This window comes from Typopeltis vanoorti, chromosome 7 (genome assembly GCF_054136105.1).
Source record: "Typopeltis vanoorti isolate ZY-2024b chromosome 7, IOZ_Tvanoo_1.0, whole genome shotgun sequence".
Taxonomy (NCBI): Eukaryota; Metazoa; Arthropoda; class Arachnida; order Uropygi; family Thelyphonidae; genus Typopeltis; species Typopeltis vanoorti.
Window position 1 is genome coordinate 47,344,647 of NC_143555.1, and position 22,652 is coordinate 47,367,298.

The following is a 22,652-nucleotide window of genomic DNA, read 5'->3' on the forward strand; positions in this document are numbered from 1 at the left end:
TCTACATTAAAAATAGCATCATTATATCATCACTGATAACATTTTACTTGTCTCCATTTCTGAAAAATTATCCAATTAAGTACAATTAAATGACTGATTTTTTTTAAAAAAAAAGTGAAATGAAAAAAAAAAAATTTTAAATCTTTCATGATAATGTAAAATGTATTTATCTCCATCTGTTAAACAAATTCAAGACAGTTTGAGATGCAATGCATTAACAGCCACATAGAAAAACAAAATTTTAAGACAGTCATTATATTCTTAAATGAGTAATTATGCCTGAAATTAAATATGCCCAATTTCACTGTAATACAGAATTGTAAAAAAAAAAAAAAAAAAAAGATTACTGTACTGCGAGAATAGGTTTTTATTAGAGGCTATAAGTAGCTTTACTGAGTACCATGTTTGAACTCTAGCTCAGGGTTCTTCAGTTTATTTAACCCATAGTTCACCTATAGTACTAATATAGAATAGGCTTACTGCCTTTTGTGTGTGAGTTCACAATAAAAAAAAATACTCCCAAAAATATGTTGCCATTATTTTTGGTGTTGTAACATTTGTTCTTGTTTGGATTTATGTTTTTGAAACGAGTCAGATTATATTAAAATCTTTAAGGATGTGAGGGATTTTTCTTCTAGTAATTTTTTCTTTCTTTGAGATTGAGTTAGATACTTGATAAGGTAGTAGGCACTTTTCTTCAAGAAACTTTTGAAAATACCTGATAAAGGTTCCTTGTGTCTTTGATGGGATTGAAACCCACGTCTGTCCAAACAATGGATTTTGTCTAAACCAGCTCATAGTTTCCATACAGTTAATAATTATTCTTAGCTAATGTAATGCCATCAGTGAAAGATAAAAACTTAATTTCTTGGATGTTAAGAAGGCATTCTTTGTACATATGTTTATGCTAAGAAAAATAGGAGTTATCCCAATAGAAATTTCACCTTGTCCAGTGATTTTGGTGTAGTAAGAATGCTTTACAGATCAGAATTTAGGGTTTTAGAAGTTGATAGTTTGTAAGTATTGGTGATTTGCATAGTGTAAGATTTCTAAAATGAGAAAAGAGTGCATTCTAGTGTTATTAACAAAACTTTGGATTGGATTTTCACTCGCTTGGAGGTCATTAATATTGAGAAGGAAGAGAATAGGTGAATGAGTAGAAATTTTATTATTATTATTATTAAGAGAAACCTCCAGGGAGGCCACCTACTACATGCACCAACTGACATACTTTTGAATTCATTCACACTGCTTGCACTCACAACATCCAATGGCAATCCATTCCAGTAATGCACCACCCTATGAGAGAAAAATCTAACCCTTATCTCCTTCTTAGTGGCATTCATTCTCAGCTTCTAAGGATGCTCTTTTGTCCTTTCCTCATTCTCCATAAATTGAAAAATACTATCAACTGAAATCCTGTATGACCCTTCAGAAGTTTGTAAGTTTCGATCATATCACCCCTATTTGCTAGTGTCTGCAGTCTACAAATTCTCAATCTGTCTTCATAATCAATATTCCACAATCCTGATATTATTTTTAACGCTCTACTTTGCACTCTCTCTCTCCACTATATCAGAATCACAACAAAAACCAGGAAACCAGACCTGCACACACAATAGGCCAAGTGAGGTCTTATCAAAGCCTTGTAAAGAGGCAAAATGACATCCTTATCCTTTACATTTTAGGGATGTAGATCTATCCTCCCTCAAACATGATGTGCAGCCAGAGAGAAAACTGGAAACCCAGTTACAGAATTCATTACATAAACCATATGATGTGAGCTTACAAGTACTTAATAAGGTTTTTGTGCCAAACACTATCATATTGCTTGGAGATATCAAGAGCAAAAGCTTGAGATTCCCCCCCCCCCCCGAATCATGACATTTGATCAGCAATGGTAGAACCATACTGTCAATCATTTATTAGTTGAGAGTTCCCTATGCAGTGTAGAAGTTTAATGTTAATGGTTTTCTCCATTATTTTAAAAATAATTGACGTAATGAACAGTAATTTGATGGAAAAGTTTTGTCTCCCTTCTTGGAAATGGATTGGACATCACCTAATTAACAGGCCATTGGATAGATACAGTCCAATGGGAGAAAATAAGAAATCAACACAAGAACATCCATACACTCTGTAACACAAACTATCAGGATAAGGTATCTAGTTTGGGCAATTATTATTTGGGTCTTCCCTTTCTGGCAAAAATCAAAGGAAGTATTGACTACCACATTTTATGTGGCTTCCATCCAGGAAAAGTTTACTTTCAAACCTATAGTACACTCGTATCATGGGTAGACTAAAAATTTGTTTTCTATTTTTATTGATTTTGTATATTTCTTTTTTTTTTTTATTATTATTATTTACATAGTCTGGAAACTCTGCTCTAAAGGCCAAACATGAAACTTTTTTCCAGCCACTTCAGGCTTCCAAAAAGTAGAATCATCTCACACCAAGCAATGAAATTTATCTCCCACCTAAAAACAATCACAAATATCCATACCTACAGTGAGATTCAAACCCACATTTGGAATGACAACAGAACTTATATCATAATTGTGTATGCAAGAATTGGATATGCAAAATTTTTCTGTGATTCTATACATTGTTACTCATATGAATGCCTGGCTATCAGCTTACTTTCCATAAATTCTTGCATAAACAGTTTTGATAAATCATATGATGAGAGCTCACTTATCAGGTTCTTTAAGTGCAAAAGAGATATGTAAATAAAAAAAGATGAAAATCTTAATTATTATTATTATTCTCCCATATCCTCCTCTCTCACCTCAACTAAAGGGTTGGGATAGCAGTGATATTTTACTAGGGAATAATTACAGAATAAGATGGTTTCCCATTGTTTTCTTTATCTGGTAAGTGTTTTATATCCTTAACTGTGTGTGTTCATGGGGACTGGTTTGTGGAATGAAACATCTTAGTTTCTGGGAGTAAAACCTTGCCATCTCCATATGAGACTGTTAACTCACCTTAAAAAGGACTGATAAAATTTCTTTGTGCAAGGGATTCGAATTTGAGTCATTCTAACTAAAGGGCTTTGTTTATACTGACTGAACTAAGGAGGCTCCATTATTATTACTATTTTTATTAGTAGTATTAGTATGTGACTTCTGCTTGCACACACACGCATACACACCAGTTAGATGGGATGAATTTTGCCCAGATTTGTCTGTTACAAAAATTTGTCAAACCATTCCAGTTTTCAGTTCAACTATATTCAGAGCTACAAAGGGAACAACATGTCGACATTTTATATTATAAAATATATACACGTTTACACAAGAATATTATTTAATTTGCCAAATATTTCAGTCTGAATATTACAGACCATCTTCAGTGACTACATAGGAATAGTTTTAAAAAACAAGGTGGGATACAAACAATTGATCATTCACAAATAGAACAAGCCGCGTGATGTCATATCGCTAAGTATTAAGAGTACACATTTTTTTTTTATTAGAATCATGATTAAATTAAAGATATTAATTCAGAAATTCATGTAATAATCTTAAATAACATTAGACTAATATAGGGGGAAAAATATATCATCATCATCAAATTCCTGACGTACCCTCGAGGGGTGTACAGGATATGATAGTACTACATGAAAAATTTACATAATTAATAACTTCCTATCTACAATTTTCCTCCAAATCAGTCTATTACTTGTCAAGACTCCAATATTATCATTATCAGATCTTATATTTCTATCTTCTAAGGCATATTGTACCGTATCAATACACCTATATCTCGGTCTTCCTCTGGGTCGTTTTCCTGCCAACCTGGCAGAGAACACTTGTTTTGCTAATCTTTCCTCACCCCTTCTGTTTAAGTAACCATACCACCTGAGATTAGCTCTGCTAACGCATTTCTGGATGCTAACAATGTCAAGTTCTTTCCTAATATCCTCGTTTTTAATATGATATTGCCATTGATGCCATCTGTTCATGCCTCTAATCTTTCTCAGAACTCTCATATCTGCGGTCTCTAGTCTTTGGTCAAGTGTTTTACTTCTGACCCAGCTCTCAGATCCTTAAGTTAAAACTGGTTTGAACACTGTCTTGTATACAGCTAATTTAGTGTTCGACTAATTTCTCTCTTATTCCATATGAATTTATTCAATTGACTTGCTACCATACCAGCTTTGTTGATTCTGTTGTCTATTTCCAAATTTAATTTACCATCTTCACTAAAAATTGTGCCTAAGTAGCTGAAATGTTTTATTTGTTCCACAGGTTCCCTGTTCACAACACACTTGACATTTTCAACAATTCTACCTATTTTCATTGCCTTTGTCTTTTTAATGCTGACCTTCATACCATATCTATTACAACAGTTATTCAATTTAGTCAGGGAATCTTGCAAACTTGTAGCAGATTTATTCAGAAGTATAACATTGTCTGCATAAAGCAAAGAGCTGACATTAACATCTCCAATTCTGATATCATGTTTAATACATCTTACCTTCATAATGCGATCCATATAGATAATGAATAACAGAGGGGATAATGTACGTCCTTGTCTCACACCAGATTTAACATTAAACCATCTTCCTGTACTTCCTTCAATTCTAACTGCTGACTTACAACTCAAATAAAGTTTAAGTATTACTTGATATAATGCCCCATTGACACGATATAACTGCAGCGTATTGAATAGCTTCTCTCTTGGCACCTTGTCATATGCCTTTTCCAAATCGACAAAACTTAAATACAGATCTTTGTTATATTCATATGCTTTCTCGACTATTTGTCGTAAAATGAAGATCTGATCCTGACAGCCTCTATTTGGCCTGAATCCAGCTTGTTCTTCACCAAGCTTTTCTTCCACAATTCTTCTCAACCGTTTCTCAAGTATACTTGCATAGATCTTGCCAGGAACACTCAGTCGGAAAATACTTCTCAGAGTTTGCCACTGAATCTCCAAGGTTTGATTCCTGTTCTCAAACTCTTTCATTTTTTCTTCAATAATCTTTGTGTATTTTAGTCTACAGTTCACATCTGAGAGCTGCTCAACTTTTATTTGCTTTAAAACTTTCTTACATGTTATTCTTTTCAATATATAATTCAATTTTATCCTGCTCAAGACTAAATAGTGATCACTTCCTATTTCAAATCCTCTGTACACTCTGGTGTCCTGCACCAGGGAGAAAACATCACTATTAACAATAACATAGTCAATGAGACTTTTCTTATTCCTTGCCTCTTCTCTCTGTGTGAATTTGTGCACATTTTTATGTTGGAGCATGGTGTTAGTAATAACCAGTCCATGTCCCGAGCAGAAATCCAACAGATATTTGCCATTATTATTATCTTTGCTGTTTTCTCGAAATTTTCCCAAAATATTTTTGTATGTCTCACAATCATTTCCTACTCTGCTATTTAGATTCCCAACAAGGACCAACTTTTCCTTTTTCATTGTGTTAGTTGCTTTTTCTAAAGCCTCAAAAAATTCCTCCACTTCTACCTTAGTAGAACCTTCTGTGGGACCATAGGCACAAATAAGTCTCATTGTCCAGTTCCCCATTCTCATATTTGCCCACATTACTCTACTTGAGACTGACACAAAATACGAGGCTAATCTTCAAGAAGATTAGCCTCATATTTTGTGTTGAATGCTATGGCTACTTCTTCTTTTCCTTGATTGCCATTGCCTGAATATAGCATTCTGTATTTATTGCTCAGAAAGATCTTACCAGTGTTTGTCTTTTTTGTTTCAGTCACCCGTATTATGTCGATCTGGTACTTATCTAATTCCTCAGCTAGCTCCATTTCTTTGCCATTCAGGCTTCTTATGTTGATAGTACCGATCTTTAACTCTGGTGATGTTGAGTTGGGGTTTGTTAGCCACCTAAACAAACAACACAAACGTATCCAATTCACCATTGAAATGGAAAATTAGATTCCCAACAAGGACCAACTTTTCCTTTTTCATTGTGTTAGTTGCTTTTTCTAAAGCCTCAAAAAATTCCTCCACTTCTACCTTAGTAGAACCTTCTGTGGGACCATAGGCACAAATAAGTCTCATTGTCCAGTTCCCCATTCTCATATTTGCCCACATTACTCTACTTGAGACTGACACAAAATACGAGGCTAATCTTCAAGAAGATTAGCCTCATATTTTGTGTTGAATACTATGGCTACTTCTTTTCCTTGATTGCCATTGCCTGAATATAGCATTTTGTATTTATTGCTCAGAAAGATCTTACCAGTTTTTGTCTTTTTTGTTTCAGTCACCCCTATTATGTCGATCTGGTACTTATCTAATTCCTCAGCTAGCTCCATTTCTTTGCCATTGAGGCTTCTTATGTTGATAGTACCGATCTTTAACTCTGGTGATGTTGAGTTGGGGTTTGTTAGCCACCTAAACAAACAACACAAACGTATCCAATTCACCATTGAAATGGAAAAAAAAAAACAACTCTCTTCCTTTCCTAGACACACTTGTCACATGTCTTCCCTGTGGTAGCTCTCCTTCTCAGTTTACCTCAAACCTACACACACATGCTAATACATACAAAAAATTCTTACCACCACCCAACACAAAAACTAGGTGTCATAAGCACCCTTAAACACAGAGCTCTAACTATTTGTTCTAATGAACAGGCTCTAAACCAGGAATACAAGATCATCAACCAAACATTTATAAAAAATGGATACAGTAAAAAAACTATTCACAAGATCCTCCATAAAGATACCAGTAAGAACAAAAAAGATTTCAGGAATGCTATTGCCATTTCCTTATGTTAGAGGCATTTCTGAAAAAATAGAACACTACGCAAATACAACATTAAAACCACCTTTAAACCCCCAAGTAAGTTAAGACACCTTCTCAGTTCTTATAAAGATCCTCTTCCACACCTAGCCCACCCAGGGGTATACAAAATACAATGCACATGTAACATACCATACATAGGGGAAACAGAGCGAACTATTCCAATCAGACAAGAAGAACACAAACGACACATTAAATACCTCCATTTTGGAAAAACTGGCCTTCCTGACCATGCACTCCAAACATACCACAGAATTGATTTGTAAAAATACCAAGTCCCTACACTCACCAAAACCTGGTTTGAGAGAAAATTTAAAGAGTCATGTGAAATGCTCGAACACAACCCATATCTCAACAAAAATGATGGCTTAACCATTTCAAGAATGTGGAGGACCCATAACCTGTATAACAACCTAAACTAGCCATAGAAAAATCCTACCACAAGAAGACAACCTGGTGAAGTGTTTATAACATTCAACAGCAACTGAAAGAAATTATATTATAACAATCAGAACTATCCAGAAGAATGTTAATACACGAGGACTTGAGCAATTTATTGTGGTTGTATTTATTATTATTATTATTATTATTTATTTTATTTATTTATTTTTTTATCACTTTGAGGAAAAGGGAAAAGGATTAATTAACTACGTAGATTTAGTTTACCGGTATACAGGGCATGAGCATGTAGCTTGGTTCCTTATACACTTGTATTCTTCCGATGATGACCTCGATACAGGGGTCGAAACGTCAAGTTTTATTTTATTAGTAATAAATAAAATAATCTGTTCAACACGTGTGTTTTTGTGTCCCTAAATTTATAAATATGACTGCCTACATGTGTTACATACATCATGGGTGATGTTAGGTATTCTTACCGAACACTTTAAAAACAATAGTTTTCAAAAAAATTAATCTTTCAATGAATTAAAAAGAATTCATCAAAAAATTAATTGCAAATTGTTTATCTGATCAATTGCATTTGCAACGAAGTGTTCGTTCGATGAATGGTTTTCAGTGAATTATTTTCAGTGAATTGAACTCCAAGGACTGCTTAGACTCATCAAGGGAGGCCCTAACATAATGTCAAGAATTATCCAACATTTGTGCAGTATTTATTATACTTCGTTTTGAACTCATTCACAGTCAGGGCACCCTATTCCACTCACTCACTACTCTCCAAGCAAAAAACCTAGTTCTAACACCCTTGCTAATCACACCTTTACTCAGTTTCCATGGATGGTCCCTAGTTCTCCCACCACCTGACCTGTTCTGAAAAATTTCCTCTAAATTAATCTTGTAAAAAACCTGTCAGTAATTTGTATATCTCAATCATATCCCATTTCTGCCTATTAATCAGTTTCTGTAATCCACAAATATTCAACCTGTTTTCATAAGGTTCATTCCATAGACCTACTACCATCCTTGGTCACTTGCCTCTGGATCCTCTCCACCACCTCCTCATCTCCAAGAAACCCTGGTGCCCAGATCTGCATGTAGTAGTAGTTAAGATGGGGTCTTATCAAGGCTCAATAAAGAGCAACAATAACCTGCTTGTCTCTGCTCATCAAAGTATTCTTCAGTAACCAAGTGATCCGATGAGCTGCTTTAGCTACTTTTACTATGTGTCTCCTAAACTTTAACATCCTATCCACTAACACTCCCAAGTTTCTTGCTTTGTCAATTTCCTGGAGTACAGTTCCACTAATGTGGTATACAGCTGGTAATCTTTTCACTCCAAAATGCATAATTTTACACTCTGCCACAATAAACTGACATACATTCTCCTTTGCCCAGTCTGCCAGTCTATCCAAATCATCTTGCAAAATTTTGACATCATCTCTAATAACTATTGCTCTACCCAACTTCACATCATCAGCAAACAACTGAACAGTTCCCCTCAGATCCTTTCCTATATTGTTAATGAACAAATTTAACAGTAGCAGTCCGAGAACAGAACCCTGCACCACACCACTAATCACAGGCTTTCTTTTGGACTCTACTCCTGAATAAACTACTCTCTGATATCTATATCAACCACCCTCCTATCCATCTCACCAACCCTATATCTATCCCCATGTGCTACAGTTTACTGATGAATTCCATGTTGTATCCCATCAAGGCTTTTACAAAGTCCAATAGTATCACTGGTAACCCATTTTATTTATCCAACTCAGCTGTCACTGTATTACAAAACATGAGCAAGTTACTGAACCATGAGCTACCCTTCACAAAACCATGCTGCTTCCAATACAGTATCCCATTTCCATCTATCCTTTCCTGATATGCTGATCAGTCAATAATTTGGTACATCGGTCTTGGAGCCTCCTTTATGCAACGGAACTATTTCCTCTCTTTTAACCCCCTTGGGACTAACCCAGAACTGAGACTTGGATTAAACAACATGGTCAAGGGCACTGGCAGTTCCCGCGCCACTTCACATAAAACTTGAGCTGTTATACCATCCAATCACACAGCTGTATTCACATTAAGGTTCTCTACTATGCTATGCACCTCCATTTTGTTTACCTCGGTTCCCGTGTAATCCTTTTGACTCTCTCATTCCTGCAATATCACCACCTGGATGATATACTCTTGCAAAGTGTTCACTTAGTAATTCTACTATTTCGAATTGGCATTCATTAAAATCATTCTGCCATATATATTCTTTTTTTTACTTGCAGCATATTGAGATTCTTTTTGGGATTCTCTTTAGCCAGCATTGCTAACTTCCTTTCATAATCTGCTTATGCCTTTCTCTTCATAATTGTTTCTTTTTTGCAGCTCCAGCTTAATGATGATATTCTTCTATTTAACTCTGACTTGATTTACTCTCCTGACTCTGGGTTGTCTGCCATTATTATCCTCAAACACTCCTTTACCATTTCCTATGCACTATCAACATCCAGCACTTGCAGTTTTACATGCAATGGCACTGATCCAAGCAATCCCCTAAGCTTGTCATACTTACCAGCCCTGTAATGTCACATATATCCTGCCTTAACTGAAAATTCCACATTTAGTCACCTCCTACTTCAAGACCATATGATCACTCTCACCAATGGGTGGCAACATGGTCATATTCCTTATAGACTCAGATGCAATTACTAGAGTGAGCACTCTCCTACCCCCTCCCAGAATATTCCATCACATGTTCTCTCAGTTAATTATCCCTTAGTAACTATAAATTCCATTTCCTTCCTCCCATGTGTCCTCTCTCCTCCCAATCTTGTTCCCTAGTTTAAATCACCTGTCATAATAATTACCTGTTCTCCATTCATTGAGTCTATTTGCTGATGCATACTATTTCCATCACCTTTTCCATCCCCTGGTCTATAGCAGCATCCAACTGTATATTTTGTTCTGCTGGCCTCAGTCTCACACTAGATAGCCTCAAACGTGCTATTTTCACTAACCTGCAGTTGAACTTTTACTCTCTTTAGTTGCAGTTCATCAGCTATCATCAATAACACTCCTTCCCCATTCTTTTCTATCCTTCCTGAGCACACTATATCCTTCACATTCTATCCCACTAACTATATCGTCTGTTGGCCATGTCTCACTTATGCCAATAACGTTTGGCCAGGATGAGCCAACCATGTCAAAAATTCCTCCTCCTTGTTCCGACTGGTCCTGTCATTAGTGTACACAAAGTGCAAAAGCCCCTTAGGCCCACCACTAACCTGATGCTTTTTACTAATGTAGGCATATTATACACATTCTTACACTTAACTGCCTCACTGATGTCTGCATATCCACTCAACATCCCCCCCCCCCCAAGCTCTAGTTTCCTCTGATTCTGTCCATTTACTTTCACTTCAACACTTTTTCCAGTCTCCAAACACCAAATTCATTCAGATGCAAACCATCCTTCTTGTATAAGTCCTTTCGCTGTCAAACTCTACACCACTCCTCCTGCATAATCTATGCATCAATGGCCTTCTTCTTAGCTCTACTCGCATACTGTGGCAACAGATTCACTATCTTAAGTCTCTCACTCTTTTCTTTTGCTAGTTCCAGTAATTCTTTCATGTCCTATCTCTCTCTCATGCCTTACTTTTCTCCTTTTAAATTATTCACTCCAACCACTACGATCAATTTTTTCACCCTACTCTTTTTACTCTTTTGTGCTCTAATAGCCTCACTAACATCATTAATTTTCAAAACCTGGAAAGCACGATTTTGTCACAATATACTTTTGAACCCACTTGAAGCTTCCTATAAGCAAAATGATTTTTACCCCAGGTGATAAAATTCATTTACAGGCTCAGTCATCATTATATCATTGGGTCTAGTCAAGACCTTCTCAGCTGCTTTACATATTATCAACGGCAATTTAGGTTCACGCATTCACAGTACATAACAAATGATCAGCCATTGTGTTCTGATTGTTATTGATTTTTAGTATGCTTTATCATAGCTAAAGTTCGTAAGATTGCATTATTTGGTTAAAGTCCTCTAATTGGTTAAAACAATTTATTATTGAAATACCGTGAAATAAACCAGTTAAACAATGAAGGGCAGATAAAAATTTATCCTATTTATGAAGCTTCATCTCTTGGTTTTGATTTACTGACATGACTATATAGACATTTCAGTCTAACTTTAGAAGCTGGCTGATAGCATTCCAAGTGACTGAGTGGCACTTTAACGTGATACTTTATATTTAACTTTTTTGTGTGTACTGATTATTATTGATTTTAGATTAGTTAACCATCTGTTAAATTAATAAATTTAGTTAATTTATTTTGTGTTTAATGATTTCATTATTATGAGTTAATCCCACATAACTTCCTTTCATATAAAAATGCCTCTTGCAAACTGGACACTATTTTTTGCTAATTGAAGACAATCCAGGGATGAAGTAATGTCTCGTCAGTATTTAAAGAAATAACTGGAACCAATAGACAGCCATTATTATTTTTATTATCATTTTTTATGATTGACCCACCTATGGAAGGCTGAACAGTTGAAAATGTATAGCACACTTAATACTGTGGGATAAACCAATTAAACAGCCAAGGGTAGATAAACAATTTACCCTATCCTGAATACTGAATATGGTATTTTTCATGTTACTTCACATCTCGTGGGGGGGGAGGAGTATTATTTTACCAGTGAATGGAAAACTATGTATCACCTACTGTATACTATTTTCTCAAGTATTCAGACATTAATCTAAAAGTACTGAATGATATAAGGCAGATGAATGCCAAGATAACAGTTATAAAAACATGCAGCGTTGTCACCAGGGTGTTAGTAGCAGTCAATATGGATGATAAGAAAAATTAAATTAGTGTGGTTTTTTTTTATGCCATATCATTTATTCAGTGTTTCATGCAATAGCAGAACTTTTTTGACCCTGTCAATAGTATTTGATGTATGTTGCAAAAAAAAAAAGACTGTGTCAATTAAGAAGTTATCCATCAGACAACAGGAATAGGGATCGTTGAACCCAGAAGAAGGTGGTATACTACCTAGCACCACATTTGTGACAGAATATAGGTGCTCATTCTAATAGTTATGTTAGGAAGGAGGAGTGTTCACAGTGTGGAGTCGGTTCTTGTTGAGAATACTTGTCCTAGTGCTGAACTTATTATATGATGCCTCCATGCAGTCCCAGTCCTTATTGTGGGAAACTGCTCTACAACTCCATAATAAGATACATTCTACCATCTACACTACCTAATTCACTGTTTCCACTACACAGCCTTTTCAGTCATTTTAAATTCTGTTAATTGTGTATGTTCTCTGGCAAAATTATCTGTTTTGAAAGTTCTGAATTTCTGAGATCACAATCTTCCATTTATCTTGTTGTTTATGGACATTTTCTACTTCATATTATTATGCTCTGACACTTTGCAGAGCTGGTTCATGTACAGCACAGTGTTGTCATAGAGTAGAGAAAGGGTATTGAAGAGAAAGGTGGTGTTCTAAAATACACTCAAATTTTTTTCGAAAGAAATGTAGGACCCATTTGATAAGTGTAAATGGAAGTGTCAACCAAATGTTGAGTCTTATTATAAATTTCATCATTCGGTTAATTTTTAATGGTCTTATTTTGTATGAATTCATGATGATAAAAGGTTTGTCACAAATATGGGCACTATCAATACCCAAGTTATATGTATGATAAATTTTATTCTCTGAATGATTTGGAACATATAGTAAACATATACGATTTGATATCTCAGTTTAGAATATCTGTCAGTTTTAACTGCATACTTGGGATGACTTTATTCATCTTTTTTTTCTTTTTTTTTTTTCAAGAAATGCTGTAATCCTAATGAACATTGCTAATCAATTTGTTGAGCAGTTTGTGTTTACATATTGGTCAAGTTAACATAGAAAGTTTTTTTCACTTAGTTTCAAGTAAATTGTACTTGCCAAATTATGTTCTTAATCCTTTATCTGAGCGTAAGCAAACAAAGTTTGTGAATCTTGAAGATACTTCATGTGCAAAGTATCTGCGCACCTTTTGACTGCTTGTATGTGGGAAAATATGACTTCTGCATTAATTTAACCTTCCCTGAGTTTGGCTCCCAATAATGAAAGCTCAAAACAGTCTTAATAACGACCCTATGGTGTTTTACATTTTGGATACTAAGGCAATTGATGTGAAGTCAGTAGCCTCTATATACAAGTAGCTTAGTTGTGAAGATGCTTCATGTGCAATTTTGTTTGCTTACAGTTGAATAAACAAGAATATGGTTTCTTGTCAAGTTAACTTTGTTATTTTTAAAAATGAACACAGTTAGTTCACCGAGGGATTTTCAGTGAACTAACTGATTTACTAGCTCGCTTTTTTCCATTTTTATTACTAAGGTGGGAGTCAGATAGATGCTACTCCTATCTTATATATTTGCAACACCAGTGCCATTCAGTTCTAGAAAGGTGGTCAGAATCTGCAAATGTTTATTTGTTGTTACTGATTATTTGTTGATTATTCAGGCACCATGTGATAAATTATACTTTATCTTTACAAAAATAAACATTTTAAAATACTTCAGATGACGAAGACCTCAGCAGGAAGATTTAAAAATGAACAGAAATGCAATCAGATATGTCAAAAAAAAAAAAGAATAAATGATTATGCAAAATGCATTCTTCATTCCACATTCGCAGGTAGTTTCTTTAAGAAAAAAAAGGACAGTGATGACAGGTCAGAGTGTGAGATGTTCCAGAATGTTGGTGTCCCAAAATGTGCTTGAATTGTGTGTTAGGTTTAAAGAAGAATATCCTAGTATTTTAGCTAAAACAGAAACCAGGATGCAGAATATTAATGATGCATTTGTCTTTTTTTTTTCTCTTTCCAACTTGCATTGTAATACTTTCCTCTGTAACGTTTGTGATCACAATTCCAATGCAGATTTTATATATATATATATATTAACATCACAGTGTCGGTTGTTGAATTGAACTGCTGACTCTCTTGAATTGATTCTGAAGCATCTGCTAGTTCCAAAAAAAAGATTTCCATTATGGCAATATCTGCTAAAACGTTTCAACTCATGTTGCTACTCTAATCTTCAATAAATGTAGTAGGCCTCAGATTTTTATATTTTACCTTATTTTCATCTAGAAAGAAATAGTTAACAGCATAATAAAATGATTTAAATTGGTAATGACTGAATCCTCTTCATTTGGTTAACACTGTTAATAATGTTACAAAGTCATTATTCTCACTGCATAAATTTTGATGATGTATGACGATTCGATGAATTTTGATTAATTTTACATTTTATGTTCTACATCTATACACTTATCTGGTAATTTTATTTTTGAAACTCCACAGATGAAAACTGTGGGTTGCACTGTCAGTTGGGATTAATGTATTAAGGTCATTAAAAACATTTAAAGAAATGCTGTTTAGTAGTTCTGCAGTGGTGTGACATTGTTCATTCCGATTAAACATCATTCTGTAGCACACACTATAACAGAATACTGATAGTCCAACAAATCAGGGTTTTATTACGAGTTTATCAACAATTTTCATCGAAATTGGTGATACACAAGTTATCTGACAGTATTGAAGCCCTAACAACAGATTAATTTGTAAGAAAATTGTTTGTAGGAAGCTACTAATGATGTAAACTTACATCCTATAAATTGCAAAAAATTTATAGGTGCTATCATTTTTTTTCAGATGTGTAATAGTGACAAAGTCCACACGGTTAGCTTAGTGGCTATGTGCTTCGCAACCATATGCCTGGGGAAGGAGTGTCCTAGGTTCGATTCCCGTCGACGACGTGAAGAGCTTAAGGACTTCCTCAGCCATAGCCAGGTTAGCCAGTCTTGGGTGTGGACAACAGTGTTTTTTCTCCCAGTTTATCTGGGGTTTTTCATTTTGCAAGCAGGCAAACCAGCCCCCCCGTGAACACACACACACACGCAGATACAGTCATATCGCTCTTAGTGGCAGCAGAGGAGTGGCAAACTGGCTGCATTAATATGCCAGTAACCCCTCATTAGGAGGGGACTCAACCCATCCTAGATGGATGAGAGGGATAGGATAACAGTGACAAATCACATACTATATGTGGCCCGTACCGGAATGTACAGTAGTTAAATATATATTTTATGTGAATCTTGCCTTACAAAAGGTTGTAAACCTATCATACATTATACCATAGGTGGGCTAAGATAAGCTGTTATTAGTTAGATAAGCCGGAAGTCTTACTTTAGAGACCAAACAGGAAACAAACTTTTCGCATACAATAAGTAAGATGGTGTTCTCACACTAAGCAATGGAATTCATCTACCACCTGAAAACATTCAGAAACACCTGTGCCCGTACTGGAATTAGAACCCATTTTGTTTGAGAGTGGAGATGTTTTTGACTCACCTGTAGCAATAAGTTCAATCTGCAATTATTGCAGCATGTTAGACATTGAAGAAAATGAACCAGTACGATGGAAAACAAGGATCTAGTAACTTCCTATGTTCACTTAAATGATTAGTAGAGAAGGTTGTGAGGAAGTTAGTACAATTTCATCCAAAGAGACATTCTTTAAAATATTTGGCAGTTGTGTTTCCATTCATGACGTATGAAAGTGCAACATGGATCTTGATAAATTAATAAAAAAAAAATTGCAAGTTAACTTCAGGATTATCCAGAGAAAAATGAAAAGATCAGATCACTGCTTAGTATTTCCATTAACTTGAGTTAGAGTTCAGACTAGGGTCAGGGACACTGTGACAGTTATAAAAAGATCCAAGGCAGGTCATATTGCAAAAAGTATCACAAAAATGGCCAAAGATGGTATCTGAATGGTACCAAAGAGAGAGAGAGAGAGAGAGATGGAAATTAATGTGTAATGGAAAGTCTAACCTCAAAGTGACCTCTATAACTGTGACCAAAGTAGGCCATTAGTGCATTGGTGGTGGTGTGTAGTCCTTATCAACCTATTGGTTGGTTGGTAGGGTAGCTGTATGCTACTTAACCAGGGAAGTGATTATGAAACAAGGTGGTTTCCTATTGCCTTCCTTGCCCAGTAAGTAAGTATTTTATGACTAAGTCTGTGTGTGCACGTTCACTGGGTAGGTTTGCCTGTTTTGAGGGATGAAAAGCCTCACATTACAAGGAGCTTCTACCTCAATATGGATTATCAAAAATTTACTGAGTATAGGAAGTCCTCTTAATAGTTATGGGTTAGAGACTATTCCAATCTTAAATCTGACCCTGCCCTAACTAGACCTTCAGAACAGACAATCTCACTTCATGGTTTCTCTAAAGAATTAGAGATCCTTGTTGCAGAGCTTATTCCACCTCAGTCCGCAGATGCTGAGTTGAGATGTTATCTGTTGACTGAGTAGGCCGTGAATTATGGGAAAAGAACTTGGCCTAGATTTGACATGTTGCTTTAACTGTTGAAAGATGTAAGCTGCAGTCATGAAGAGATGCACGTGGTCGGATAGAAAGCTGAAGCCAGTTGTGGCATTCATGGTTTCCTCCACCACTATCAAGCGATCTTAACATAGGAAAGGAAACGCCCCCCCCCCCCCCAAATTACCTCCACCTGCTGTTATGTTCCTGAAATGTAGGTGTTTTGTGTTACTTCAAACATAATAGCTGCTCAATTTAATTCATCTTAAAGCGACTAAATTCAGTACCTGTTTAATCGTTACTTTGACAATGTAACAAGAAACGAAAATAAACTGCTATATAAAAAAAAAAATGGAGTCTCGTGAGTGTCGATAAACGATATGTTTATTATTTTTAAGCCTGCGTATATTAAACATTACGTTAGGTTCGAACGTGCACAAAATGTGTAAATAACTTTGGCGCCATTGGAAGGACAAATCAGCGATAGACGGAAGTATTTATGACACGTTGTAGATAATATTAGTGACTTCTTATGAAGCCTGTTTGCTTAGTTTTTTAAGAAAAAAGAATATGCTTTTAGATAATTTTACTTAACGACATGCAGATTGTTATCCTGCGATGCAACGAGCAGCTTAAAATTCAATGTACTTGTATGAACCTATTAATATATGACTATTTCATTACACCTGTCCTAGTAATAAGTTTTTTTTTTCAGTATAATCAGAAAATGTTTAAGACATTACCGCACTTCTTTAAAATGATAAATTAAAATTATAAATAAATAACAATAGAACATTTCGAAAAATTGGAGGATTTAGTACAGTAATAACCACTTTACGCCAATTCGCTCATTCGATGTTTTAGCGGAATGACGCTTCCGTGAATCAATGCGCAATTTGTTTGTTTACGAAGTCGTTGCTCGCTACATCTCTGTTTTGGTGTTTCACTGTGAATTATAAACTATTTAAAACTTATTTTATTGTTGTTAATAATGGCAGATAAAACTCAAAGTAAGGATGCTGTTGTTTTCATTTAAAAGAAGACGGGTGAACCCATTGCGTTACATACTAAGATTAATATTAAATTTAGTGATCGTAAATATCAACTGAATGGCATAAAGCCGTGCCTTATGCCCAAGTTAAAACTAAACCACTTTTTTGTACATCAGTAGACTTGAAGGATGTCTTGAAGTAGTTATCGTTAGGCAAATAATATTAATATAATTAAACTTATAACACTTTTTCCTTCTATAGGCAGAACTTATTTTTAGCCCTGAGTTTAGCAAACTGACTAGTAGTTGCTCTTCAATGGTAGCTGAATTCACCTTTACCGATGGTGCTGACTTACTGGTGATTACAGTAGGCAAGCTGCCTGACACCACCTCGAGTTCCCAATCCTAAGTGATAATACTTTTGTTTAAAACAGTAGGGGTTTCTGAGTTGGGTTCCCGTTTCCAAGAGAGAAAACTCACTTGCCTGCGCCAGAGGTCCAATAATCGAATGGAAAAGACATTCTCTGGAAATTTTCTCAAATGTGTGTGTCTGACAAAGGGAAATCGAACCTATAGCGGTCTTTGTTTCTGCCGATCGACCTAAATGCAAGGGATAAACTGCGTTGTTGTTACGGAACCTTATCTGTATAACGTTCCATTTACACCATCTTGATGAGTGTTTTGAACAACTTGGTAATATGCTTTTCAGGATCAACATGCTAAAAGGGAAATCTTACTACATTGCTATGATTTCCCAGCCATTCATTTGCAACTTAAAAATCTGCGCTTGAGTGTCCCTTATTAACCTAAATCCAACTTTTCTTCGTATATTTTCCCTTTGATACCTTTTCTTAGAAGTTTCTCACATATGTTTGGAACAGTAATTATTATATTCTGCTTTATTTCGTTCTTTATAAATTAATACAATACAACTTCCACTCTTGTCATCTAGAAGTCGATCTTCTAACCAAGTTTTCTGAAATATGTAGTAAATGCAAAAGCTTTAATATGTCTTATAATTGTGTGTTTAAAAACTTTTATATGTCATAATTCTGTGTTTCAGGTCGAACTATCATCGTAATCTACATTATCTACCTCAATTGGACTTGCATTTGTGCTGGATATTTTCTACTCCTGTTCTTTAGTTTGTTACTCTATTTAAGATTTTTAAAGTAATTATTCCAAACATCCATAATATCATTGTTATCATTGTCTTCAGTTTATATATATCGCATTTATATCCTTGATTGTTTCTTTCATTTCAAAGCTTTCTTAGAAGTTTTGAAAACATGTTCACACCTTCATTATATTTATCTTCTGTATTCCTTCCGAAAATCATCCAGTGACATTTGTTTAGACAATCAGATTTCCTACATTTTCTCCATCATCTCTATGACCACATAATAGCTAACTATTCTATTACGTGATTTATTCTTTCATGGATTGTTTCTTTAACTTTCTGTGTTAACAATGGAATTTTTCACATGGCATATTTCGGTAATTGGATCACATTTTTTTTTAAATAAGCTATATAAAACACAATGAATTATTAATTCATTGTCTTTTATATAGCTTATTAAAAAAATGTGGTCCAATTACCGGAATATGCCATGTGAACTTTTAAACCTCCACTTACAACGGATTTTTTATTTTGATATGTTTTGACTATGTGAGGCAATCAATGTATTTATCCGATGTTGCTACTCATTCTCAAAATTTAGGTTGAGTTTTTGTTTTCAAAACTCCATTTTTTCTCCAACGTGTCACTGTTCTTTTTGAAACTTAAAATAATGAAAACAAATATAGAATTTCTCCCACACCTTTTATTCCCCAAGGGGAGGAGACAGAACACTTTAAGTCTTATCTTTTGAAAATTAGGAGACAGCAGGTCTCCACTAGCAGTGTCATCATCGAATGTCAACTTCATGGCTATTGAGGAATTTTAGACTTAATGGGCAACGAGATCACACTGCTACTTTCACGTGTTCCTAGTCCTAAGTGATATTTTATTCCTACAAAACTGTAGCAGGGTCTTATTCCATTTTCATTAATTATTTCTTCATTAAATCTTAGATATATATCTGGAAGGCCACGTTACTAATTTTTGCTTTTAAATCTTCAGTTATTATTACATATTCTTTTTTATTTACTTTGTCTATTGCCTTTTGCAGGTCTTCATAAAATTCTTCTTTCTAGTTTTAATTTGATTCCTCTGAATTATGTACATTAATAATATTTATTATTTTTACCCTTTATTTTTAAATATTCTGTTTGATATATTACTTATATTCTTGGACTAGTTCTCTTATACTTTTATAATTTTTAATGTATCACCAAACTTCTTTTAATTGCACTTCCATGTTTTTCAGCACCACTGTATATTGATACTTCCCAATTTGCTTTATTCCTTTGCGTTTTTTTTTTTTTTATTATCATAGATCACTGAGATATGAGTTGGGAATAGCCTTCATTAAATGCTTCGGTCAATTGCTGCAATAGGAAGTTCTGTTTGTCCATATAAGCCCTCTTGGACGACGTCGATGACGTTCCTGACTGACTGCCTTATGGCCACAGACAAGCAGTGCGGGTTATTTTCCCACCGATTAGACACCTGAGATATCCCATCTTTTGAGAAGCCAGTCGGCTCTGCTGTTTTCAGAATCGTGGCTTCAGCCAGACGGGCAACCACAATAAGTCCTTTATTGAACTCAGAAAGATCCTTTGTTTTTTCCATTGTGATCAACACTGTTGACGATTACTGACAAGCAGCATTCTTAAATATGCCTAGAACACACGGTGACGCACATGACCAAGTATTTTGCATATATCTGCATAAGTGATATTTATGTACATCGACATAAAGGTTTCTAATTCAGTGGTCGATATGTATAGTTAAGGAGGTCATGAAGCATGAGGGTACTATGTGTCTCAGTTACGTGCCGCCTTAGGCTCAGCTTTGCAAGAGAAATATCAAAAATACCGAATTTCTGGCTCAAATAAAATATTCCATTTGAAATAGGCCAGGTTGAAAAGACCGAGTTAATTACAGATTCAGCCTATCTTCAATGTGTAGCTAAATGGACAATATCTTTTCCTTAGCGGAAAGTAAATAGAGTTCAAAACCATATAAACTCTCACAAATTATCACGATATAGCATCATGAACAATTGAAATCTATTACTTCGGCATTCATGATCTTATATCATGACGACATGATATTTTTATATCCACTGTTTTAACAACAAAAAAAATAAAATAAAAAAATAAATAAAAAGAAATATCCCTATAAAATGTTGTAGGTAATATTCGTTTTACATGACACCGAAGATAAAAGTGTAAAATACTGCATTTTTATGTCACTAACAAGCATTTATTCCCGTTATACTACACAGTTAAGCCATATGTTTATTAGATAATTGAGTTCCATCGAACACATCGTTTTTTTCAAAGGTGGATTTATATAGCGCGAAAAGGATGACAGCAGTAGAAGTATTATATGCTTAAAAAAATAACTATTAGCATGTAAAAGTCGAGTAGCAAACGAATTTGATTTGAACGAAGGATTCAAACTCATTTGATACTCGAGTGCAGTGAAACTGCACTCGAGTATCAAATGAGTTTGAATCCTTCGTTCAAATCAAATTCGTTTGCTACTCGACTTTTACATGCTAATAGTTATTTTTTTAAGCATATAATACTTCTACTGCTGTCATCCTTTCACGTGATTTGTAAAAGTAGTGATAATGACTGTTAATCGCATGAGAATTATGATGTTAGAGGAATATCCTCGATCTTTCAGCTGAGTCTTTAATAATCAAGGTTCCAATCCAGATTTTCAAATTATGGCATCATTTCTGTTCATATTGGCAAGCGCTCCCAATAATTCTGGTCTTCTTAAAAACTCAAAATATACATAAGGTATATTGATAAGATTTTAGTTTTCCCATAAAGCAAGGATGATGTCCAAGGGCTCATCTTTCTTAATAGACAGAAGGTGCGGTTTGGTTTAAAACCTTGAAAACGACAATAATCTTTGATACTCTTCTTTACAGTGTTAGTTCATAGAATTGACAAAAAAAAAAAAAAAAAACCAGTGGTGTTTCAGAAAGAAAAAAAAAAAAAACTCGTTCTATCCAAACGCTATTAGCAGGCATTGCTTTGCTAGCAGAGCATCATACGGAGCTGGTTGCATAGCGCTAATCGGCCTTTCTTTTCATTTCAGAAATTTGATCACCTTTTTTTCCCATCTACTGTGATGAAACATACTCTAGAAAGCAATAAATAGGCACAATGGAATGTAGAAGCACGTCATCCAACTATCTGACTGTAGCAGTCCTTTATCTTCCGAAGTGGAGTGTCCTTAATGTAGCAATCGAGTCTGCACGAACTCGTCTTTCTTTTGAAATGCGTCAACCTAATACTACTGGCTCTTAAGTACTTGTACGTAATATACAGTTATTCTTCTCCTTCCCTCTATATGTGTGTGTGTGGGGGGGGGAATATTCGCTATTGAGTATATATATCATTGTGCGTATATATAAAGCTGCAGACTACTTATATATAATCTGTAGCTTGACCAATAGATGGTGCTGTTGACGGCTTCTAAAAACATTTAGAAGTCGGCAACATAATTTCGAGTGGAAGTAATCCTTGACAAGATGAAGTCGGCACACATCAGCTATATAGTAATGGTTCCTAAATCATCAGGTAGCGTCACATGACTGACGTGGCCACGGGTTGGGTTGGATTGAACTTTTTGAATTAGGATCGAATCAATTAAGGCTATGAAGCCAGTATATTATGTCTCCTAATTGGGTGTGTTTTCTTGCTGGTTTGAGGATGAAACTTTTCCATTCCAGTATCAGACCTAACTTATTTTCAGTTGACAAGGTCGTATAATCATTCTTCACTTCCTAAATAGGATTCAAACCCTGGTATTTCCAACTAAAGGTTGTCATCATTACCAAATGACATAGAGGCTCCCAGACTACATGAAATGAGGTTGAAATTAAAGTAAATAAATAATTTATAATATTTTGG